Source organism: Anser cygnoides, chromosome 17 (genome assembly GCF_040182565.1).
Source record: "Anser cygnoides isolate HZ-2024a breed goose chromosome 17, Taihu_goose_T2T_genome, whole genome shotgun sequence".
In the NCBI taxonomy this organism is placed as follows: Eukaryota; Metazoa; Chordata; class Aves; order Anseriformes; family Anatidae; genus Anser; species Anser cygnoides.
This window is the reverse complement of record NC_089889.1, coordinates 14441812-14467523: the sequence shown is the minus strand read 5'-3', so window position 1 is coordinate 14467523 and position 25712 is coordinate 14441812. Positions and strand designations below refer to the sequence as shown.

At 49.4% G+C, this 25712-nt stretch overlaps 1 long non-coding RNA gene across 1 annotated transcript; it reads left to right on the top strand.

The window, feature by feature from the left end:
• The first annotated feature begins 1939 nt into the window (after positions 1–1939).
• On the top strand, positions 1940–23440 carry LOC136786556 (uncharacterized). Its single transcript, XR_010825543.1, has 2 exons — positions 1940–6164; positions 17053–23440. It is a non-coding gene; the product is annotated as an uncharacterized lncRNA (long non-coding RNA).
• The last annotated feature ends 2272 nt before the right edge of the window (positions 23441–25712 follow it).

Here is a 25712-nt window from a genome sequence, read left to right as displayed (position 1 = left end):
AGGGAAGTGAAGGTACCCAGGCAGGTACCTCCGTCGGAAATTGGGCAAAGTTGTCAGGTACCTAGCCTGAAGAGATCTGAGGGCAGGATCCCAAAGTAAATCTGTATGTGGAGGTAGCCACAAGGTTTTGGCAAACCAGATCTGCCAGCTGTGTGGCATCCAGGGCAGCATTGATAGCACAGGAAGTTTGTATGTGGTCTTGGAGACTAGCTACGTGTGTCTTTATGCTGTCTGGGAGGCTACAGCTAAGGGGCAGTTAACCTTGCCAGATCAATCAGGGCTAGCTTTGTGGATGTCCGTGAGATCCTTCTCCTGCATCGCTTGTATGCAGGCTGGTTTTTGAACAGATGCAGCCAAATGGGAGAACCCTGAGGTCTTCATGACAAGGGATTGTCCTCTTTCTTGTGGGTCTATTCCACTGACCCGATAGGCAGGTAAAATGAATCTATGCCTCTAACCCAATAGGCAGTTAATATGTTTATTTAACGTATAAATGCTATCGCAGGTATTCCTCACCAAAGTGAAGGTGAAGGTGCAGAGCTTACCAAGGAGGTGTCCCTGTCTTGGTGGAGAAGGAGCACAGAACATCGACTGCCTCTTGTAGGTTTTCAATTTTTCTTCTCCCCCCCAACTCCCCAGCTCTCCCTTTTTTCCTCACTCTAGGGTTTTGCTGTCATTAACTTTTTTACCACTACCTCCTAACACTTTTATATCCTAAGCTTATCTGTCCCACCCTGGGATGACAATGAGCATATTTTGGGCAAAAAGTTGCGAATTATAGTCTTCTGTGTTTAGCATGTACTTCCTTAATCTCATTATCTCCTTAAGAGTTAACTTTAATGTTTATTTTATAAGGAGTGAAGAAAAAGGTTTCACTTTGGGCACCGCAGACTTCAAGATTCTGTTCTGATGCCCAAAGAGGGTTTGTCACAGCCTGGGTATGCTGCTTTTGTTCAGAACTAAGGCATGTAGGCCCAACTTTTCCAGTGTGCTCCAGGCACCTGTCAGGACCCCCTGGGGCAGGACAGCCCAGCCGTGAGCTTGAGAGAGCTGGGCCATGGACGTCCTGGCTGCGGAGCTTCTCAGGGGCACAGGTATGGTGGAACCAAAAGAGAGTGTTCAGCTCCAGGGGAAAGAGAGAGAAGTCCACCCTGTGGCACTTGGGGACTCCTGGACTCGCACATGCAGCACCTCGCTCAGGACCAAGCATGGGGACGCAGCTCCTTGGGAAGCCAAGGACAGGGACCGTGACCACATGGCAGCCCTGTGCTGTGAGGGGCAGTGCATATTGTGACCCAGAGTGGTGCTAGGCAACCGCCATGTCCCAGTGCAGGGCTGACAGGCACAGCCTCAGTCACCCCCAAGGCAGAGCTGGCCCCAGCCCAGACGTGCGGCTCCCAACAGGGTCCTGGGGCACCAGTGCAGGTGGGCTCGAGCTGGATGGTCTTTAAGGTCCCTTCCAACCCCAGGCATTGTAGGATTCTATGAGGGAGGCAGTGCACAGGGAAAATGGGGTGGGGTGCTGATGTCTGAAAAAAGCAAAGAAACAACAAAACTAAGTGGAGGATTCAAACTAACAAAAGTGGTAGGATTGAAGGAAAGACCAAAGAAAGAAAAGGTCGTAATGCAAAGAAACACCCAAAGAAAACAAAAGGAAACAAACACTGTCTATTCCATTGTTGCAGGGTTGGGAACGTACACCGATGGACAAAAATGAACTAGAGCAACAGCCTTGGAGGAGTTTGAGGCAGCAAGCCGAGGTTTCAGCTGTGTTCAGAGAATGCCAAAAGGAAAGGCTCAAAGAGATGCTTGGAAAGAGCCTTAAGGGTCAATCAGGACCAGACCTCAACAAATGGAGAAAAAAGTGGGGAACCTCCGTGCAATTTGAGGTAATCCGTGAGAGCTACAGGACATGCAGACACAGGCAGGTAACAAATACCAGACAGGTAAGCTGCTTTTCCAGAACTAACGCAGGTAAGGCAAAATTTTCACTAAGTACAATGTGGTCAATGTGGTGGAGGCAAAGTATGCTACCGGGCATGTACCAACGTCCAAAATAGCCAAAATTCTGTTACCTAGCCCAGGGGAATCCGAGTTTAGGATCCCCAAAGAAAAAATCTCTGTTGGAGGAAGCCAAATCTATTTTCTAGAAGCATGCCAAGGTGAGAAGGCAAGGGTAGCTACCAGGCATACACTTCCCTGTAAACTTGGCCAAACTTGTGGTGTCCCTACCCTGAAGGGCTTTGCAGCTGGTACCCTGAGCTAAATGTGTCTCAGGCTGAATCTCGAACATTTGCAGAAGCTTCCCTGCAGGAGGCAATGGTAGCTAGCAGGCATGCAGCTACGTCCAAAGTAGGGCCATAGTTGAGAGAGACGTAACGTGGAGGGGTCTTCAGCTGGTATTGACAAGCACTTGTTTATTTGGAGCAAGCCCAGAAGTTTTGGAAAACAAGATGAGCGAAGGGAAGTGAAGGTAACCAGGCGGGTACCTCGGTCGGAAATTGGGCAAAGTTCTCAGGTACCTAGCCTGAAGGGTTCTGTGGACCGAATTCACAAGTCCCTCTCTCTCTGGAAGAGGCCAAAACATTTCAGAAAGTATGCCTGGGAGGAGGAACGGGTAGCTACTGGGCATGCACATAATTCCCAATTTGGCCAAAATTCAGGTAGCTACCCCAGACGGGTACGCTGCTTTTGTCCAGAACAGCCGCAGGGAGGCGAAACGTTTTCCTAAGTACAATCTGGCAGAGGCAAAGTATGCTACCGGGCATGTACCAACCTCCAAAGTAGCCCAAATTCTCTGTTACCTAGCCCAGGGGAATCCGAGTTTAGGATCCCCAAAGAAAAAATCTCTGTTGGAGAAAGCCAAATCTTTTGCAGAAGCATGCCGAGGTGAGAAGGCAAGGGTAGCTATGAGGCATACAGTTATGCATAAACTTGGCCAAACTTGTGGTGTCCCTACCCTGAAGGGCTTTGCAGCTGGTACCCAGAGGTAAATGTCTCCCAGGAATAATCCCAAACATTTTGAGAAGCTTTTGTGGAGGAAGCGATGGTTGCTAGGAGGCATGCAGCTACATCCAAAGTAGGGCCAAAGTTGAGAGAGACCTAACGTGGAGGGGTCTTCAGCTGGTATTGACAAGCATTTGTGTATTTGGAGCTAGCCCAGAAGTTTTGGAAAACAAGATGAGGGAAGGGAAGTGAAGGTACCCAGGCAGGTACCTCCGTCGGAAATTGGGCAAAGTTGTCAGGTACCTAGCCTGAAGCGATCTGAGGGCAGGATCCCAAAGTAAATCTGTATGTGGAGGTAGCCACAAGGTTTTGGTAACCAAGATAAGCGGGAGGCAAGAGAAGCCTCTTGGCATGTACCTCCGTCGAAAATTGGCCCAAGTTCTTGGGTACCTATCCTGAACGGTTCTGCGGACCAAACTCACAAGTCCCTCCCTCTCTGGAATAGGCCACAACATTTCAGAAAGTATGCCTGGGAGGAGGAACGGGTAGCTACTGGGCATGCGCATAATTCCCAATTTGGCCAAAATTCCTGTAGCTACCCTAGACGGGTACGGTACTTTTATCAAGAACTGCTGCAGGGAGACGAAACTTTTTCAAAAGTACAATGTGGCGGAGGCAAAGGTAGCTAGCGGGCATGTACCAACGTCCAAACTAGCCCAAATTCTCTGTTACCTAGCCCAGGGGAATCCGAGTTTAGGATCCCCAAAGAAAAAATCTCTGTTGGAGGAAGCCAAATCTTTTTTCTAGAAGCATGGCAAGGTGAGAAGGCAAGGGTAGCTACCAGGCATACAGTTATGCATAAAGTTGGCCAAACTTGTGGTGTCCCTACCCTGAAGGGCTTTGCAGCTGGTACCCAGAGCTAAATGTGTCTCAGGCAGAATCCCATACATTTTGAGAAGCTTTTGTGGAGGAAGCGATGGTTGCTAGCAGGCATGCAGCTACGTCCAAAGTAGGGCCAAAGTTGAGAGAGACGTAACGTGGAGGGGTCTTCAGCTGGTATTGACAAGCACTTGTTTATTTGGAGCTAGCCCAGAAGTTTTGGAAAACAAGATGAGCGAAGGGAAGTGAAGGTACCCAGGCAGGTACCTCGGTCCCAAATTGGGCAAAGTTGTCAGGTACCTAGCCTGAAGCGATCTGAGGGCAGGATCCCAAAGTAAATCTGTATGTGGAGGTAGGCACAAGGTTTTGGCAAACCAGATCAGGCAGAGGCAAGAGAAGCCTCTTGGCATGCACCTCCGTCGCAAATTGGCCCAAGTTCTCAGGTACCTAGCCTGAAGGGTTCTGCGGACCGAACCCACAAGTCCCTCTCTCTCTGGAAGAGGCCAAAACATTTCAGAAAGTATGCCTGGGAGGAGGAACGGGTAGCTACTGGGCATGCAGATAATTCCCAATTTGGCCAAAATTCCGGTAGCTTCCCCAGACGGGTACGGTGCTTTTATCCAGAACTGCCGCAGGGAGGCAAAACTTTTTCAAAAGTACAATGTGGCGGAGGCAAAGTATGCTACCGGGCATGTACCAACCTCCAAAGTAGCCCAAATTCTCTGTTACCTAGCCCAGGGGAATCCGAGTTTAGGATCCCCAAAGAAAAAATCTCTGTTGGAGGTAGACAAAAATTTTGCAGAAGCATGCCAAGGTGAGAAGGCAAGGGTAGCTACCAGGCATACAGTCATGCATAAACTTGGCCAAACTTGTGGTGTCCCTACCCTGAAGGGCTTTGCAGCTGGTCCCCAGAGCTAAATGTGTCTCAGGCAGAATCGCATACATTTTGAGAACCTCTTGTGGAGGAAGCGATGGTTGCTAGCAGGCATGCAGCTACGTCCAAAGTAGGGCCAAAGTTGAGAGAGACGTAACGTGGAGGAGTCTTCAGCTGGTATTGACAAGCAGTTGTGTATTTGGAGCTAGCCCAGAAGTTTTGGAAAACAAGATGAGCGAAGGGAAGTGAAGGTACCCAGGCAGGTACCTCCGTCGGAAATTGGGCAAAGTTGTCAGGTACCTAGCCTGAAGCGATCTGAGGGCAGGATCCCAAAGTAAATCTGTATGTGGAGGTAGCCACAAGGTTTTGGCAAACCAGATCAGGCAGAGGCAAGAGAAGCCTCTTGTCATGCACCTCCGTCGAAAATTGGCCCAAGATCTCAGGTACCTATCCTGAAGGGTTCTGCGGTGAGAATCCACAAGTCCCTCTCTCTCTGGAAGAGGCCAAAACATTTCAGAAAGTATGCCTGGGAGGAGGAACGGGTAGCTACTGGGCATGCAGATAATTCCCAATTTGGCCAAAATTCCTGTAGCTACCCCTGACGGGTACGCTGCTTTCGTCCAGAACAGCCGCAGGGAGGTGAAACGTTTTCCTAAGTACAATCTGGCGGAGGCAAAGTATGCTACTGGGCATGTACCAACCTCCAAAGTAGCCCAAATTCTCTGTTACCTAGCCCAGGGGAATCCGAGTTTAGGATCCCCAAAGAAAAAATCTCTGTTGGAGGAAGCCAAATCTTTTTTCTAGAAGCATGCCAAGGTGAGAAGGCAAGGGTAGCTACCAGGCATACAGTTATGCATAAAGTTGGCCAAACTTGTGGTGTCCCTACCCTGAAGGGCTTTGCAGCTGGTCCCCAGAGCTAAATGTGTCTCAGGCAGAATCGCATACATTTTGAGAAACTTTTGTGGAGGAAGCAGAGGTAGCTAGCAGGCATGCAGCTACGTCCAAAGTAGGGCCAAAGTTGAGAGAGACGTAACGTGGAGGGGTCTTCAGCTGGTATTGACAAGCAGTTGTGTATTTGGAGCTAGCCCAGAAGTTTTGGAAAACAAGATGAGGGAAGGGAAGTGAAGGTACCCAGGCAGGTACCTGCGTCGGAAATTGGGCAAAGTTGTCAGGTACCTAGCCTGAAGCGATCTGAGGGCAGGATCCCAAAGTAAATCTGTATGTGGAGGTAGCCACAAGGTTTTGGCAAACCAGATCAGGCAGAGGCAAGAGAAGCCTCTTGGCATGCACCTCCGTCCCAAATTGGGCAAAGTTCTCTGGTACCTAGCCTGAAGGGTTCTGCGGATCGAATCCACATGTCCCTCTCTCTCTGGAAGAGGCCCAAAACATTTCAGAAAGTATGCCTGGGAGGAGGAACGGGTAGCTACTGGGCATGCACATAATTCCCAATTTGGCCAAAATTCCTGTAGCTACCCCAGACGGGTACGGTGCTTTTATCCAGAACTGCCGCAGGGAGGCAAAACTTTTTCAAAAGTACAATCTGGCGGAGGCAAAGTATGCTACCGGGCATGTACCAACCTCCAAAGTAGCCCAAATTCTCTGTTACCTAGCCCAGGGGAATCCGAGTTTAGGATCCCCAAAGAAAAAATCTTTGTTGGAGGTATACAAAAATTTTGCAGAAGCATGCCAAGGTGAGAAGGCAAGGGTAGCTACCAGGCATACAGTCATGCATAAAGTTGGCCAAACTTGTGGTGTCCCTACCCTGAAGGGCTTTGCAGCTGGTACCCAGAGCTAAATGTGTCTCAGGCAGAATCCCATACATTTTGAGAACCTCTTGTGGAGGAAGCGATGGTTGCTAGCAGGCATGCAGCTACGTCCAAAGTAGGGCCAAAGTTGAGAGAGACGTAACGTGGAGGGGTCTTCAGCTGGTATTGACAAGCAGTTGTTTATTTGGAGCTAGCCCAGAAGTTTTGGAAAACAAGATGAGGGAAGGGAAGTGAAGGTACCCAGGCAGGTACCTCCGTCGGAAATTGGGCAAAGTTGTCAGGTACCTAGCCTGAAGCGATCTGAGGGCAGGATCCCAAAGTAAATCTGTATGTGGAGGTAGCCACAAGGTTTTGGCAAACCAGATCAGGCAGAGGCAAGAGAAGCCTCTTGGCATGCACCTCCGTCGCAAATTGGCCCAAGATCTCAGGTACCTAGCCTGAAGGGTTCTGCGGTGAGAATCCACAAGTCCCTCTCTCTTTGGAAGAGGCCAAAACATTTCAGAAAGTATGCCTGGGAGGAGGAACGGGTAGCTACTGGGCATGCAGATAATTCCCAATTTGGCCAAAATTCCTGTAGTTACCCCTGACGGGTACGCTGCTTTCGTCCAGAACAGCCGCATGGAGGTGAAACGTTTTCCTAAGTACAATCTGGCGGAGGCAAAGTATGCTACCGGGCATGTACCAACCTCCAAAGTAGCCCAAATTCTCTGTTACCTAGCCCAGGGGAATCCGAGTTTAGGATCCCCAAAGAAAAAATCTCTGTTGGAGGAAGCCAAATCTTTTTTCTAGAAGCATGCCGAGGTGAGAAGGGAAGGGTAGCTACCAGGCATACAGTTATGCATAAAGTTGGCCAAACTTGTGGTGTCCCTACCCTGAAGGGCTTTGCAGCTGGTACCCTGAGCTAAATGTGTCTCAGGCAGAATCCCATACATTTTGAGAACCTTTTCTCAGGAGGAAGCAGAGGTAGCTAGCAGGCATGCAGCTACGTCCAAAGTAGGGCCAAAGTTGAGAGAGACGTAACGTGGAGGGGTCTTCAGCTGATATTGACAAGCAGTTGTGTATTTGGAGCTAGCCCAGAAGTTTTGGAAAACAAGATGAGGAAGGGAAGTGAAGGTACCCAGGCAGGTACCTGCGTCGGAAATTGGGCAAAGTTGTCAGGTACCTAGCCTGAAGCGATCTGAGGGCAGGATCCCAAAGTAAATCTGTATGTGGATGTAGCCACAAGGTTTTGGCAAACCAGATCTGCCAGCTGTGTGGCATCCAGGGCAGCATTGATAGCACAGGCAGTTTGTATGTGGTCTTGGAGACTAGCTACATGTGTCTTTATGCTGTCTGGGAGGCTACAGCTAAGGGGCAGTTAACCTTGCCAGATCAATCAGGGCTAGCTTTGGGGATCTCCGTGAGATCCTTCTCCTGCATCGCTTGTATGCAGGCTGGTTTTTGAACAGATGCAGCCAAATGGGAGAACCCTGAGGTCTTCATGAGAAGGGATTGTCCTCTTTCTTGTGGGTCTATTCCACTGACCCGATAGGCAGCTAAAATGAATCTATGCCCCTAACCCAATAGGCAGTTAATATGTTTATTTAACGTATAAATGCTATCGCAGGTATTCCTCAGCAAAGTGAAGGTGAAGGTGCAGAGCTTACCAAGGAGGTGTCCCTGTCTTGGTGGAGAAGGAGCACAGAACATCGACTGCCTCTTGTAGGTTTTCAATTTTTCTTCTCCCCCCCAACTCCCCAGCTCTCCCTTTTTTCCTCACTCTAGGGTTTTGCTGTCATTAACTTCTTTACCACTACCTCCTAACACTTTTATATCCTAAGCTTATCTGTCCCACCCTGGGATGACAATGAGCATATTTTGGGCAAAAAGTTGCGAATTATAGTCTTCTATGTTTAGCATGTACTTCCTTAATCTCATTATCTCCTTAAGAGTTAACTTTAATGTTTATTTTATAAGGAGTGAAGAAAAAGGTTTCACTTTGGGCACCGCAGACTTCAAGATTCTGTTCTGATGCCCAGAGAGGGTTTGTCACAGCCTGGGTATGCTGCTTTTGTTCAGAACTAAGGCATGTAGGCCCAACTTTTCCAGTGTGCTCCAGGCACCTGTCAGGACCCCCTGGGGCAGGACAGCCCAGCCGTGAGCTTGAGAGAGCTGGGCCATGGACGTCCTGGCTGCGGAGCTTCTCAGGGGCACAGGTATGGTGGAACCAAAAGAGAGTGTTCAGCTCCAGGGGAAAGAGAGAGAAGTCCACCCTGTGGCACTTGGGGACTCCTGGACTCGCACATGCAGCACCTCGCTCAGGACCAAGCATGGGGACGCAGCTCCTTGGGAAGCCAAGGACAGGGACCGTGACCACATGGCAGCCCTGTGCTGTGAGGGGCAGTGCATATTGTGACCCAGAGTGGTGCTAGGCAACCGCCATGTCCCAGTGCAGGGCTGACAGGCACAGCCTCAGTCACCCCCAAGGCAGAGCTGGCCCCAGCCCAGACGTGCGGCTCCCAACAGGGTCCTGGGGCACCAGTGCAGGTGGGCTCGAGCTGGATGGTCTTTAAGGTCCCTTCCAACCCCAGGCATTGTAGGATTCTATGAGGGAGGCAGTGCACAGGGAAAATGGGGTGGGGTGCTGATGTCTGAAAAAAGCAAAGAAACAACAAAACTAAGTGGAGGATTCAAACTAACAAAAGTGGTAGGATTGAAGGAAAGACCAAAGAAAGAAAAGGTCGTAATGCAAAGAAACACCCAAAGAAAACAAAAGGAAACAAACACTGTCTATTCCATTGTTGCAGGGTTGGGAACGTACACCGATGGACAAAAATGAACTAGAGCAACAGCCTTGGAGGAGTTTGAGGCAGCAAGCCGAGGTTTCAGCTGTGTTCAGAGAATGCCAAAAGGAAAGGCTCAAAGAGATGCTTGGAAAGAGCCTTAAGGGTCAAACAGGACCAGACCTCAACAAATGGAGAAAAAAGTGGGGAACCTCCGTGCAATTTGAGGTAATCCGTGAGAGCTACAGGACATGCAGACACAGGCAGGTAACAAATACCAGACAGGTAAGCTGCTTTTCCAGAAGTAATGCAGGTAAGGCAAAATTTTCCCTAAGTACAATGTGGTGGAGGCAAAGGTAGCTAGCGGGCATGTACCAACGTCCAAATTAGCCAGAATTCTCTGTTACCTAGCCTAGAGGGATCCGGGTTTAGGATCCTCAAAGACAAAATCTCTGTTGGAGGAAGCCAAATCTTTTTTCTAGAAGCATGCCGAGGTGAGAAGGCAAGGGTAGCTACCAGGCATAGACTTCCCTGTAAACTTGACCAAACTTGTGGTGTCCCTACCCTGAAGGGCTTTGCAGCTGGTCCCCAGAGCTAAATGTGTCTCAGGCAGAATCCCGTACATTTTGAGAAGCTTTTGTGGAGGAAGCGATGGTTGCTAGCAGGCATGCAGCTACGTCCAAAGTAGGGCCAAAGTTGAGAGAGACGTAACGTGGAGGGGTCTTCAGCTGGTATTGACAAGCAGTTGTGTATTTGGAGCTAGCCCAAAAGTTTTGGAAAAGGAGGGAAGGGAAGTGAAGGTACCCAGGCAGGTACCTCCGTCGGAAATTGGGCAAAGTTGTCAGGTACCTAGCCTGAAGCGATCTGAGGGCAGGATCGCAAGGTAAATCTGTATGTGGAGGTAGGCACAAGGTTTTGGCAAACCAGATCAGGCAGAGGGAAGAGAAGCCTCTTGGCATGCACCTCCATCGCAAATTGGCCCAAGTTCTCAGGTACCTAGCCTGAAGGGTTCTGCGGTGAGAATCCACAAGTCCCTCTCTCTCTGGAAGAGGCCAAAACATTTCAGAAAGTATGCCTGGGAGGAGGAACGGGTAGCTACTGGGCATGCACATAATTCCCAATTTGGCCAAAATTCAGGTAGCTACCCCAGACGGGTACGCTGCTTTTATCCAGAACTGCCGCAGGGAGGCAAAACTTTTTCAAAAGTACAGTCTGGCAGAGGCAAAGTATGCTACCGGGCATGTACCAACCTCCAAATTAGCCCAAATTCTCTGTTACCTAGCCCAGGGGAATCCAAGTTTAGGATCCCCAAAGAAAAAATCTCTGTTGGAGGTATACAGAAATTTTGCAGAAGCATGCCAAGGTGAGAAGGCAAGGGTAGCTACCAGGAATACAGTCATGCATAAACTTGGCCAAACTTGTGGTGTCCCTACCCTGAAGGGCTTTGCAGCTGGTACCCAGAGCTAAATGTGTCTCAGGCAGAATCCCATACATTTTGAGAACCTCTTGTGGAGGAAGCGATGGTTGCTAGCAGGCATGCAGCTACGTCCAAAGTAGGGCCAAAGTTGAGAGAGACGTAACGTGGAGGGGTCTTCAGCTGGTATTGACAAGCAGTTGTTTATTTGGAGCTAGCCCAGAAGTTTTGGAAAACAAGATGAGGGAAGGGAAGTGAAGGTACCCAGGCAGGTACCTCCGTCGGAAATTGGGCAAAGTTGTCAGGTACCTAGCCTGAAGCGATCTGAGGGCAGGATCCCAAAGTAAATCTGTATGTGGAGGTAGCCACAAGGTTTTGGCAAACCAGATGAGGCAGAGGCAAGAGAAGCTTCTTGGCATGCACCTCCATCGAAAATTGGCCCAAGTTCTTGGGTACCTAGCCTGAAGGGTTCTGCGGACCGAATCCACAAGTCCCTCTCTCTCTGGAAGAGGCCAAAACATTTCAGAAAGTATGCCTGGGAGGAGGAACGGGTAGCTACTGGGCATGCAGATAATTCCCAATTTGGCCAAAATTCCTGTAGCTACCCCTGACGGGTACGCTGCTTTTGTCCAGAACAGCCGCATGGAGGTGAAACGTTTTCCTAAGTACAATCTGGCGGAGGCAAAGTATGCTACCGGGCATGTACCAACCTCCAAAGTAGCCCAAATTCTCTGTTACCTAGCCCAGGGGAATCCGAGTTTAGGATCCCCAAAGAAAAAATCTCTGTTGGAGGAAGCCAAATCTTTTTTCTAGAAGCATGCCGAGGTGAGAAGGGAAGGGTAGCTACCAGGCATACAGTTATGCATAAACTTGGCCAAACTTGTGGTGTCCCTACCCTGAAGGGCTTTGCAGCTGGTACCCTGAGCTAAATGTGTCTCAGGCAGAATCCCATACATTTTGAGAACCTTTTCGCAGGAGGAAGCAGAGGTAGCTAGCAGGCATGCAGCTACGTCCAAAGTAGGGCCAAAGTTGAGAGAGACGTAACGTGGAGGGGTCTTCAGCTGGTATTGACAAGCATTTGTGTATTTGGAGCTAGCCCAGAAGTTTTGGAAAACAAGATGAGGGAAGGGAAGTGAAGGTACCCAGGCAGGTACTTCCGTCGGAAATTGGGCAAAGTTGTCAGGTACCTAGCCTGAAGCGATCTGAGGGCAGGATCCCAAAGTAAATCTGTATGTGGAGGTAGCCACAAGGTTTTGGCAAACCAGATCAGGCAGAGGCAAGTGAAGCCTCTTGGCATGCACCTCCGTCGAAAATTGGCCCAAGTTCTCTGGTACCTAGCCTGAAGGGTTCTGCGGTGAGAATCCACAAGTCCCTCTCTCTCTGGAAGAGGCCAAAACATTTCAGAAAGTATGCCTGGGAGGAGGAACGGGTAGCTACTGGGCATGCAGATAATTCCCAATTTGGCCAAAATTCCGGTAGCTACCCCTGACGGGTACGCTGCTTTCGTCCAGAACAGCCGCATGGAGGTGAAACGTTTTCCTAAGTACAATCTGGCGGAGGCAAAGTATGCTACCGGGCATGTACCAACCTCCAAAGTAGCCCAAATTCTGTGTTACCTAGCCCAGGGGAATCCGAGTTTAGGATCCCCAAAGAAAAAATCTCTGTTGGAGGAATCTAAATCTTTTTTCTAGAAGCATGCCGAGGTGAGAAGGCAAGGGTAGCTACCAGGCATACAGTTATGCATAAAGTTGGCCAAACTTGTGGTGTCCCTACCCTGAAGGGCTTTGCAGCTGGTCCCCAGAGCTAAATGTGTCTCAGGCAGAATCGCATACATTTTGAGAAACTTTTGTGGAGGAAGCAGAGGTAGCTAGCAGGCATGCAGCTACGTCCAAAGTAGGGCCAAAGTTGAGAGAGACGTAACGTGGAGGGGTCTTCAGCTGGTATTGACAAGCAGTTGTGTATTTGGAGCTAGCCCAGAAGTTTTGGAAAACAAGATGAGGGAAGGGAAGTGAAGGTACCCAGGCAGGTATCTCCGTCGGAAATTGGGCAAAGTTGTCAGGTACCTAGCCTGAAGCGATCTGAGGGCAGGATCCCAAAGTAAATCTGTATGTGGAGGTAGCCACAAGGTTTTGGCAAACCAGATCAGGCAGAGGCAAGAGAAGCCTCTTGGGATGCACCTCCATCGAAAATTGGCCCAAGTTCTCGGGTACCTAGCCTGAAGGGTTCTGCGGACCGAATCCACAAGTCCCTCTCTCTCTGGAAGAGGCCCAAAACATTTCAGAAGGTATGCCTGGGAGGAGGAACGGGTAGCTACTGGGCATGCGCATAATTCCCAATTTGGCCAAAATTCCTGTAGCTACCCTAGACGGGTACGGTACTTTTATCAAGAACTGCTGCAGGGAAACGAAACTTTTTCAAAAGTACAATGTGGCGGAGGCAAAGGTAGCTAGCGGGCATGTACCAACGTCCAAACTAGCCCAAATTCTCTGTTACCTAGCCCAGGGGAATCCGAGTTTAGGATCCCCAAAGAAAAAATCTCTGTTGGAGGAAGCCAAATCTTTTTTCTAGAAGCATGGCAAGGTGAGAAGGCAAGGGTAGCTACCAGGCATACAGTTATGCATAAACTTGGCCAAACTTGTGGTGTCCCTACCCTGAAGGGCTTTGCAGCTGGTACCCAGAGCTAAATGTGTCTCAGGCAGAATCGCATACATTTTGAGAAACTTTTGTGGAGGAAGTGATGGTTGCTAGCAGGCATGCAGCTACGTCCAAAGTAGGGCCAAAGTTGAGAGAGACGTAACGTGGAGGGGTCTTCAGCTGGTATTGACAAGCACTTGTTTATTTGGAGCTAGCCCAGAAGTTTTGGAAAACAAGATGAGCGAAGGGAAGTGAAGGTACCCAGGCAGGTACCTGCGTCGGAAATTGGGCAAAGTTGTCAGGTACCTAGCCTGAAGCGATCTGAGGGCAGGATCCCAAAGTAAATCTGTATGTGGAGGTAGCCACAAAGTTTTGGCAACCAAGATAAGCGGGAGGCTAGAGAAGCCTTTTCGGATGCATCTCCATCCCAAATTGGGCAAAGTTCTTGGGTACCTAGCCTGAAGGGTTCTGCGGACCGAATCCACAAGTCCCTCTCTCTCTGGAAGAGGCCAAATCATTTCAGGAAGTATGCCTGGGAGGTGGAACGGGTAGCTACTGGGCATGCAGATAATTCCCAATTTGGCCAAAATTCCGGTAGCTACCCCAGATGGGTACGCTGCTTTTGTCCAGAACTGCCGCAGGGAGGCGAAACGTTTTCCTAAGTACAATGTGGCGGAGGCAAAGTATTCTACTGGGCATGTACCAACCTCCAAAGTAGCCCAAATTCTCTGTTACCTAGCCCAGGGGATTATCCGAGTTTAGGATCCCCAAAGAAAAAATCTCTGTTGGAGGAAGCCAAATCTTTTTTCTAGAAGCATGCCGAGGTGAGAAGGCAAGGGTAGCTACCAGGCATACAGTTATGCATAAACTTGGCCAAACTTGTGGTGTCCCTACCCTGAAGGGCTTTGCAGCTGGTACCCAGAGCTAAATGTGTCTCAGGCAGAATCGCATACATTTTGAGAAACTTTTGTGGAGGAAGCAGAGGTAGCTAGCAGGCATGCAGCTACGTCCAAAGTAGGGCCAAAGTTGAGAGAGACGTAACGTGGAGGGGTCTTCAGCTGGTATTGACAAGCAGTTGTGTATTTGGAGCTAGCCCAGAAGTTTTGGAAAACAAGATGAAGGAAGGGAAGTGAAGGTACCCAGGCAGGTACCTCCGTCGGAAATTGGGCAAAGTTGTCAGGTACCTAGCCTGAAGCGATCTGAGGACAGGATCCCAAAGTAAATCTGTATGTGGAGGTAGCCACAAGGTTTTGGCAAACCAGATCTGCCAGCTGTGTGGCATCCAGGGCAGCATTGATAGCACAGGCAGTTTGTATGTGGTCTTGGAGACTAGCTACGTGTGTCTTTATGCTGTCTGGGAGGCTACAGCTAAGGGGCAGTTAACCTTGCCAGATCAATCAGGGCTAGCTTTGGGGATCTCCGTGAGATCCTTCTCCTGCATCGCTTGTATGCAGGCTGGTTTTTGAACAGATGCAGCCAAATGGGAGAACCCTGAGGTCTTCATGAGAAGGGATTGTCCTCTTTCTTGTGGGTCTATTCCACTGACCCGATAGGCAGCTAAAATGAATCTATGCCCCTAACCCAATAGGCAGTTAATATGTTTATTTAACGTATAAATGCTATCGCAGGTATTCCTCACCAAAGTGAAGGTGAAGGTGCAGAGCTTACCAAGGAGGTGTCCCTGTCTTGGTGGAGAAGGAGCACAGAACATCGACTGCCTCTTGTAGGTTTTCAATTTTTCTTCTCCCCCCCAACTCCCCAGCTCTCCCATTTTTCCTCACTCTAGGGTTTTGCTGTCATTAACTTCTTTACCACTACCTCCTAACACTTTTATATCCTAAGCTTATCTGTCCCACCCTGGGATGACAATGAGCATATTTTGGGCAAAAAGTTGCGAATTATAGTCTTCTATGTTTAGCATGTACTTCCTTAATCTCATTATCTCCTTAAGAGTTAACTTTAATGTTTATTTTATAAGGAGTGAAGAAAAAGGTTTCACTTTGGGCACCGCAGACTTCAAGATTCTGTTCTGATGCCCAGAGAGGGTTTGTCACAGCCTGGGTATGCTGCTTTTGTTCAGAACTAAGGCATGTAGGCCCAACTTTTCCAGTGTGCTCCAGGCACCTGTCAGGACCCCCTGGGGCAGGACAGCCCAGCCGTGAGCTTGAGAGAGCTGGGCCATGGACGTCCTGGCTGCGGAGCTTCTCAGGGGCACAGGTATGGTGGAACCAAAAGAGAGTGTTCAGCTCCAGGGGAAAGAGAGAGAAGTCCACCCTGTGGCACTTGGGGACTCCTGGACTCGCACATGCAGCACCTCGCTCAGGACCAAGCATGGGGACGCAGCTCCTTGGGAAGCCAAGGACAGGGACCGTGACCACATGGCAGCCCTGTGCTGTGAGGGGCAGTGCATATTGTGACCCAGAGTGGTGCTAGGCAACCGCCATGTCCCAGTGCAGGGCTGACAGGCACAGCCTCAGTCACCCCCAAGGCAGAGCTGGCCCCAGCCCAGACGTGCGGCTCCCAACAGGGTCCTGGGGCACCAGTGCAGGTGGGCTCGAGCTGGATGGTCTTTAAGGTCCCTTCCAACCCCAGGCATTGTAGGATTCTATGAGGGAGGCAGTGCACAGGGAAAATGGGGTGGGGTGCTGATGTCTGAAAAAAGCAAAGAAACAACAAAACTAAGTGGAGGATTCAAACTAACAAAAGTGGTAGGATTGAAGGAAAGACCAAAGAAAGAAAAGATCGTAATGCAAAGAAACACCCAAAGAAAACAAAAGGAAACAAACACTGTCTATTCCATTGTTGCAGGGTTGGGAACGTACACCGATGGACAAAAATGAACTAGAGCAACAGCCTTGGAGGAGTTTGAGGCAGCAAGCCGAGGTTTCAGCTGTGTTCAGAGAATGCCAAAAGGAAAGGCTCAAAGAGATGCTTGGAAAGAGCCTTAAGGGTCAAACAGGACCAGACCTCAACAAACGGAGAAAAAAGTGGGGAACCTCCGTGCAATTTGAGGTAATCCGTGAGAGCTACAGGACATGCAGACACAGGCAGGTAACAAAAACCAGACAGGTAAACTGCTTTTCCAGAACTAACGCAGGTAAGGCAAAATTTTCACTAAGTACAATGTGGTGGAGGCAAAGTATGCTACCGGGCATGTACCAACGTCCAAAATAGCCAGAATTCTGTTACCTAGCCCAGGGGAATCCGAGTTTAGGATCCCCAAAGAAAAAATCTCTGCTGGAGGAAGCCAAATCTATTTTCTAGAAACATGCCAAGGTGAGAAGGCAAGGGTAGCTACCAGGCATAGACTTCCCTGTAAACTTGGCCAAACATGTGGTGTCCCTACCCTGAAGGGCTTTGCAGCTGGTCCCCAGAGCTAAATGTGTCTCAGGCTGAATCTCGAACATTTGCAGAAGCTTCCCTGCAGGAGGCAATGGTAGCTAGCAGGCATGCAGCTACGTCCAAAGTAGGGCCATAGTTGAGAGAGACGTAACGTGGAGGGGTCTTCAGCTGGTATTGACAAGCACTTGTTTATTTGGAGCAAGCCCAGAAGTTTTGGAAAACAAGATGAGGGAAGGGAAGTGAAGGTAACCAGGCGGGTACCTCGGTCGGAAATTGGGCAAAGTTCTCAGGTACCTAGCCTGAAGGGTTCTGTGGACCGAATTCACAAGTCCCTCTCTCTCTGGAAGAGGCCAAAACATTTCAGAAAGTATGCCTGGGAGGAGGAACGGGTAGCTACTGGGCATGCACATAATTCCCAATTTGGCCAAAATTCAGGTAGCTACCCCAGACGGGTACGCTGCTTTTGTCCAGAACAGCCGCAGGGAGGCGAAACGTTTTCCTAAGTACAATCTGGCAGAGGCAAAGTATGCTACCGGGCATGTACCAACCTCCAAAGTAGCCCAAATTCTCTGTTACCTAGCCCAGGGGAATCCGAGTTTAGGATCCCCAAAGAAAAAATCTCTGTTGGAGAAAGCCAAATCTTTTGCAGAAGCATGCCGAGGTGAGAAGGCAAGGGTAGCTACGAGGCATACAGTTATGCATAACGTTGGCCAAACTTGTGGTGTCCCTACTCTGAAGGGCTTTGCAGCTGGTACCCAGAGGTAAATGTCTCCCAGGAATAATCCCAAACATTTTGAGAAGCTTTTGTGGAGGAAACGATGGTTGCTAGGAGGCATGCAGCTACGTCCAAAGTCGGACCAAAGTTGAGAGAGACGTAACGTGGAGGGGTCTTCAGCTGGTATTGACAAGCATTTGTGTATTTGGAGCTAGCCCAGAAGTTTTGGAAAACAAGATGAGGGAAGGGAAGTGAAGGTACCCAGGCAGGTACTTCCGTCGGAAATTGGGCAAAGTTGTCAGGTACCTAGCCTGAAGCGATCTGAGGGCAGGATCCCAAAGTAAATCTGTATGTGGAGGTAGCCACAAGGTTTTGGCAAACCAGATCAGGCAGAGGCAAGTGAAGCCTCTTGGCATGCACCTCCATCGAAAATTGGCCCAAGTTCTCTGGTACCTAGCCTGAAGGGTTCTGCGGTGAGAATCCACAAGTCCCTCTCTCTCTGGAAGAGGCCAAAACATTTCAGAAAGTATGCCTGGGAGGAGGAACGGGTAGCTACTGGGCATGCAGATAATTCCCAATTTGGCCAAAATTCCGGTAGCTACCCCTGACGGGTACGCTGCTTTCGTCCAGAACAGCCGCATGGAGGTGAAACGTTTTCCTAAGTACAATCTGGCGGAGGCAAAGTATGCTACCGGGCATGTACCAACCTCCAAAGTAGCCCAAATTCTGTGTTACCTAGCCCAGGGGAATCCGAGTTTAGGATCCCCAAAGAAAAAATCTCTGTTGGAGGAATCTAAATCTTTTTTCTAGAAGCATGCCGAGGTGAGAAGGCAAGGGTAGCTACCAGGCATACAGTTATGCATAAAGTTGGCCAAACTTGTGGTGTCCCTACCCTGAAGGGCTTTGCAGCTGGTCCCCAGAGCTAAATGTGTCTCAGGCAGAATCGCATACATTTTGAGAAACTTTTGTGGAGGAAGCAGAGGTAGCTAGCAGGCATGCAGCTACGTCCAAAGTAGGGCCAAAGTTGAGAGAGACGTAACGTGGAGGGGTCTTCAGCTGGTATTGACAAGCAGTTGTGTATTTGGAGCTAGCCCAGAAGTTTTGGAAAACAAGATGAGGGAAGGGAAGTGAAGGTACCCAGGCAGGTACCTCCGTCGGAAATTGGGCAAAGTTGTCAGGTACCTAGCCTGAAGCGATCTGAGGGCAGGATCCCAAAGTAAATCTGTATGTGGAGGTAGCCACAAGGTTTTGGCAAACCAGATCAGGCAGAGGCAAGAGAAGCCTCTTGGGATGCACCTCCATCGAAAATTGGCCCAAGTTCTCGGGTACCTAGCCTGAAGGGTTCTGCGGAACGAATCCACAAGTCCCTCTCTCTCTGGAAGAGGCCCAAAACATTTCAGAAGGTATGCCTGGGAGGAGGAACGGGTAGCTACTGGGCATGCGCATAATTCCCAATTTGGCCAAAATTCCTGTAGCTACCCTAGACGGGTACGGTACTTTTATCAAGAACTGCTGCAGGGAGACGAAACTTTTTCAAAAGTACAATGTGGCGGAGGCAAAGGTAGCTAGCGGGCATGTACCAACGTCCAAACTAGCCCAAATTCTCTGTTACCTAGCCCAGGGGAATCCGAGTTTAGGATCCCCAAAGAAAAAATCTCTGTTGGAGGAAGCCAAATCTTTTTTCTAGAAGCATGGCAAGGTGAGAAGGCAAGGGTAGCTACCAGGCATACAGTTATGCATAAACTTGGCCAAACTTGTGGTGTCCCTACCCTGAAGGGCTCTGCAGCTGGTACCCAGAGCTAAATGTGTCTCAGGCAGAATCCCATACATTTTGAGAAGCTTTTGTGGAGGAAGCGATGGTTGCTAGCAGGCATGCAGCTACGTCCAAAGTAGGGCCAAAGTTGAGAGAGACGTAACGTGGAGGGGTCTTCAGCTGGTATTGACAAGCACTTGTTTATTTGGAGCTAGCCCAGAAGTTTTGGAAAACAAGATGAGCGAAGGGAAGTGAAGGTACCCAGGCAGGTACCTGCGTCGGAAATTGGGCAAAGTTGTCAGGTACCTAGCCTGAAGCGATCTGAGGGCAGGATCCCAAAGTAAATCTGTATGTGGAGGTAGCCACAAAGTTTTGGCAACCAAGATAAGCGGGAGGCTAGAGAAGCCTTTTCGGATGCATCTCCATCCCAAATTGGGCAAAGTTCTTGGGTACCTAGCCTGAAGGGTTCTGCGGACCGAATCCACAAGTCCCTCTCTCTCTGGAAGAGGCCAAATCATTTCAGGAAGTATGCCTGGGAGGTGGAACGGGTAGCTACTGGGCATGCACATAATTCCCAATTTGGCCAAAATTCCGGTAGCTACCCCAGATGGGTACGCTGCTTTTGTCCAGAACTGCCGCAGGGAGGCGAAACGTTTTCCTAAGTACAATGTGGCGGAGGCAAAGTATTCTACTGGGCATGTACCAACCTCCAAAGTAGCCCAAATTCTCTGTTACCTAGCCCAGGGGATTATCCGAGTTTAGGATCCCCAAAGAAAAAATCTCTGTTGGAGGAAGCCAAATCTTTTTTCTAGAAGCATGCCGAGGTGAGAAGGCAAGGGTAGCTACCAGGCATACAGTTATGCATAAAGTTGGCCAAACTTGTGGTGTCCCTACCCTGAAGGGCTTTGCAGCTGGTCCCCAGAGCTAAATGTGTCTCAGGCAGAATCGCATACATTTTGAGAAACTTTTGTGGAGGAAGCAGAGGTAGCTAGCAGGCATGCAGCTACGTCCAAAGTAGGGCCAAAGTTGAGAGAGACGTAACGTGGAGGGGTCTTCAGCTGGTTTTGACAAGCAGTTGTGTATTTGGAGCTAGCCCAGAAGTTTTGGAAAACAAGATGAGGGAAGGGAAGTGAAGGTACCCAGGCAGGTATCTCCGTCGGAAATTGGGCAAAGTTGTCAGGTACCTAGCCTGAAGCGATCTGAGGGCAGGATCCCAAAGTAAATCTGTATGTGGAGGTAGCCACAAGGTTTTGGCAAACCAGATCAGGCAGAGGCAAGAGAAGCCTCTTGGGATGCACCTCCATCGAAAATTGGCCCAAGTTCTCGGGTACCTAGCCTGAAGGGTTCTGCGGACCGAATCCACAAGTCCCTCTCTCTCTGGAAGAGGCCCAAAACATTTCAGAAGGTATGCCTGGGAGGAGGAACGGGTAGCTACTGGGCATGCGCATAATTCCCAATTTGGCCAAAATTCCTGTAGCTACCCTAGACGGGTACGGTACTTTTATCAAGAACTGCTGCAGGGAGACGAAACTTTTTCAAAAGTACAATGTGGCGGAGGCAAAGGTAGCTAGCGGGCATGTACCAACGTCCAAACTAGCCCAAATTCTCTGTTACCTAGCCCAGGGGAATCCGAGTTTAGGATCCCCAAAGAAAAAATCTCTGTTGGAGGAATCTAAATCTTTTTTCTAGAAGCATGCCGAGGTGAGAAGGCAAGGGTAGCTACCAGGCATACAGTTATGCATAAAGTTGGCCAAACTTGTGGTGTCCCTACCCTGAAGGGCTTTGCAGCTGGTCCCCAGAGCTAAATGTGTCTCAGGCAGAATCGCATACATTTTGAGAAACTTTTGTGGAGGAAGCAGAGGTAGCTAGCAGGCATGCAGCTACGTCCAAAGTAGGGCCAAAGTTGAGAGAGACGTAACGTGGAGGGGTCTTCAGCTGGTATTGACAAGCAGTTGTGTATTTGGAGCTAGCCCAGAAGTTTTGGAAAACAAGATGAGGGAAGGGAAGTGAAGGTACCCAGGCAGGTACCTCCGTCGGAAATTGGGCAAAGTTGTCAGGTACCTAGCCTGAAGCGATCTGAGGGCAGGATCCCAAAGTAAATCTGTATGTGGAGGTAGCCACAAAGTTTTGGCAACCAAGATAAGCGGGAGGCTAGAGAAGCCTTTTCGGATGCATCTCCATCCCAAATTGGGCAAAGTTCTTGGGTACCTAGCCTGAAGGGTTCTGCGGACCGAATCCACAAGTCCCTCTCTCTCTGGAAGAGGCCAAATCATTTCAGGAAGTATGCCTGGGAGGTGGAACGGGTAGCTACTGGGCATGCACATAATTCCCAATTTGGCCAAAATTCCGGTAGCTACCCCAGATGGGTACGCTGCTTTTGTCCAGAACTGCCGCAGGGAGGCGAAACGTTTTCCTAAGTACAATGTGGCGGAGGCAAAGTATTCTACTGGGCATGTACCAACCTCCAAAGTAGCCCAAATTCTCTGTTACCTAGCCCAGGGGATTATCCGAGTTTAGGATCCCCAAAGAAAAAATCTCTGTTGGAGGAAGCCAAATCTTTTTTCTAGAAGCATGCCGAGGTGAGAAGGCAAGGGTAGCTACCAGGCATACAGTTATGCATAAAGTTGGCCAAACTTGTGGTGTCCCTACCCTGAAGGGCTTTGCAGCTGGTCCCCAGAGCTAAATGTGTCTCAGGCAGAATCGCATACATTTTGAGAAACTTTTGTGGAGGAAGCAGAGGTAGCTAGCAGGCATGCAGCTACGTCCAAAGTAGGGCCAAAGTTGAGAGAGACGTAACGTGGAGGGGTCTTCAGCTGGTATTGACAAGCAGTTGTGTATTTGGAGCTAGCCCAGAAGTTTTGGAAAACAAGATGAGGGAAGGGAAGTGAAGGTACCCAGGCAGGTATCTCCGTCGGAAATTGGGCAAAGTTGTCAGGTACCTAGCCTGAAGCGATCTGAGGGCAGGATCCCAAAGTAAATCTGTATGTGGAGGTAGCCACAAGGTTTTGGCAAACCAGATCAGGCAGAGGCAAGAGAAGCCTCTTGGGATGCACCTCCATCGAAAATTGGCCCAAGTTCTCGGGTACCTAGCCTGAAGGGTTCTGCGGAACGAATCCACAAGTCCCTCTCTCTCTGGAAGAGGCCCAAAACATTTCAGAAGGTATGCCTGGGAGGAGGAACGGGTAGCTACTGGGCATGCGCATAATTCCCAATTTGGCCAAAATTCCTGTAGCTACCCTAGACGGGTACGGTACTTTTATCAAGAACTGCTGCAGGGAGACGAAACTTTTTCAAAAGTACAATGTGGCGGAGGCAAAGGTAGCTAGCGGGCATGTACCAACGTCCAAAGTAGCCCAAATTCTCTGTTACCTAGCCCAGGGGAATCCGAGTTTAGGATCCCCAAAGAAAAAATCTCTGTTGGAGGAAGCCAAATCTTTTTTCTAGAAGCATGGCAAGGTGAGAAGGCAAGGGTAGCTACCAGGCATACAGTTATGCATAAACTTGGCCAAACTTGTGGTGTCCCTACCCTGAAGGGCTTTGCAGCTGGTCCCCAGAGCTAAATGTGTCTCAGGCAGAATCCCATACATTTTGAGAAGCTTTTGTGGAGGAAGCGATGGTTGCTAGCAGGCATGCAGCTACGTCCAAAGTAGGGCCAAAGTTGAGAGAGACGTAACGTGGAGGGGTCTTCAGCTGGTATTGACAAGCACTTGTTTATTTGGAGCTAGCCCAGAAGTTTTGGAAAACAAGATGAGCGAAGGGAAGTGAAGGTACCCAGGCAGGTACCTGCGTCGGAAATTGGGCAAAGTTGTCAGGTACCTAGCCTGAAGCGATCTGAGGGCAGGATCCCAAAGTAAATCTGTATGTGGAGGTAGCCACAAAGTTTTGGCAACCAAGATAAGCGGGAGGCTAGAGAAGCCTTTTCGGATGCATCTCCATCCCAAATTGGGCAAAGTTCTTGGGTACCTAGCCTGAAGGGTTCTGCGGACCGAATCCACAAGTCCCTCTCTCTCTGGAAGAGGCCAAATCATTTCAGGAAGTATGCCTGGGAGGTGGAACGGGTAGCTACTGGGCATGCACATAATTCCCAATTTGGCCAAAATTCCGGTAGCTACCCCAGATGGGTACGCTGCTTTTGTCCAGAACTGCCGCAGGGAGGCGAAACGTTTTCCTAAGTACAATGTGGCGGAGGCAAAGTATTCTACTGGGCATGTACCAACCTCCAAAGTAGCCCAAATTCTCTGTTACCTAGCCCAGGGGATTATCCGAGTTTAGGATCCCCAAAGAAAAAATCTCTGTTGGAGGAAGCCAAATCTTTTTTCTAGAAGCATGCCGAGGTGAGAAGGCAAGGGTAGCTACCAGGCATACAGTTATGCATAAAGTTGGCCAAACTTGTGGTGTCCCTACCCTGAAGGGCTTTGCAGCTGGTCCCCAGAGCTAAATGTGTCTCAGGCAGAATCGCATACATTTTGAGAAACTTTTGTGGAGGAAGCAGAGGTAGCTAGCAGGCATGCAGCTACGTCCAAAGTAGGGCCAAAGTTGAGAGAGACGTAACGTGGAGGGGTCTTCAGCTGGTATTGACAAGCAGTTGTGTATTTGGAGCTAGCCCAGAAGTTTTGGAAAACAAGATGAGGGAAGGGAAGTGAAGGTACCCAGGCAGGTATCTCCGTCGGAAATTGGGCAAAGTTGTCAGGTACCTAGCCTGAAGCGATCTGAGGGCAGGATCCCAAAGTAAATCTGTATGTGGAGGTAGCCACAAGGTTTTGGCAAACCAGATCTGCCAGCTGTGTGGCATCCAGGGCAGCATTGATAGCACAGGCAATTTGTATGTGGTCTTGGAGACTAGCTACATGTGTCTTTATGCTGTCTGGGAGGCTACAGCTAAGGGGCAGTTAACCTTGCCAGATCAATCAGGGCTAGCTTTGGGGATCTCCGTGAGATCCTTCTCCTGCATCGCTTGTATGCAGGCTGGTTTTTGAACAGATGCAGCCAAATGGGAGAACCCTGAGGTCTTCATGAGAAGGGATTGTCCTCTTTCTTGTGGGTCTATTCCACTGACCCGATAGGCAGCTAAAATGAATCTGTGCCCCTAACCCAATAGGCAGTTAATATGTTTATTTAACGTATAAATGCTATCGCAGGTATTCCTCACCAAAGTGAAGGTGAAGGTGCAGAGCTTACCAAGGAGGTGTCCCTGTCTTGGTGGAGAAGGAGCACAGAACATCGACTGCCTCTTGTAGGTTTTCAATTTTTCTTCTCCCCCCCAACTCCCCAGCTCTCCCATTTTTCCTCACTCTAGGGTTTTGCTGTCATTAACTTCTTTACCACTACCTCCTAACACTTTTATATCCTAAGCTTATCTGTCCCACCCTGGGATGACAATGAGCATATTTTGGGCAAAAAGTTGCGAATTATAGTCTTCTATGTTTAGCATGTACTTCCTTAATCTCATTATCTCCTTAAGAGTTAACTTTAATGTTTATTTTATAAGGAGTGAAGAAAAAGGTTTCACTTTGGGCACGGCAGACTTCAAGATTCTGTTCTGATGCCCAGAGAGGGTTTGTCACAGCCTGGGTATGCTGCTTTTGTTCAGAACTAAGGCATGTAGGCCCAACTTTTCCAGTGTGCTCCAGGCACCTGTCAGGACCCCCTGGGGCAGGACAGCCCAGCCGTGAGCTTGAGAGAGCTGGGCCATGGACGTCCTGGCTGCGGAGCTTCTCAGGGGCACAGGTATGGTGGAACCAAAAGAGAGTGTTCAGCTCCAGGGGAAAGAGAGAGAAGTCCACCCTGTGGCACTTGGGGACTCCTGGACTCGCACATGCAGCACCTCGCTCAGGACCAAGCATGGGGACGCAGCTCCTTGGGAAGCCAAGGACAGGGACCGTGACCACATGGCAGCCCTGTGCTGTGAGGGGCAGTGCATATTGTGACCCAGAGTGGTGCTAGGCAACCGCCATGTCCCAGTGCAGGGCTGACAGGCACAGCCTCAGTCACCCCCAAGGCAGAGCTGGCCCCAGCCCAGACGTGCGGCTCCCAACAGGGTCCTGAGGCACCAGTGCAGGTGGGCTCGAGCTGGATGGTCTTTAAGGTCCCTTCCAACCCCAGGCATTGTAGGATTCTATGAGGGAGGCAGTGCACAGGGAAAATGGGGTGGGGTGCTGATGTCTGAAAAAAGCAAAGAAACAACAAAACTAAGTGGAGGATTCAAACTAACAAAAGTGGTAGGATTGAAGGAAAGACCAAAGAAAGAAAAGATCGTAATGCAAAGAAACACCCAAAGAAAACAAAAGGAAACAAACACTGTCTATTCCATTGTTGCAGGGTTGGGAACGTACACCGATGGACAAAAATGAACTAGAGCAACAGCCTTGGAGGAGTTTGAGGCAGCAAGCCGAGGTTTCAGCTGTGTTCAGAGAATGCCAAAAGGAAAGGCTCAAAGAGATGCTTGGAAAGAGCCTTAAGGGTCAAACAGGACCAGACCTCAACAAATGGAGAAAAAAGTGGGGAACCTCCGTGCAATTTGAGGTAATCCGTGAGAGCTACAGGACATGCAGACACAGGCAGGTAACAAATACCAGACAGGTAAGCTGCTTTTCCAGAAGTAATGCAGGTAAGGCAAAATTTTCCCTA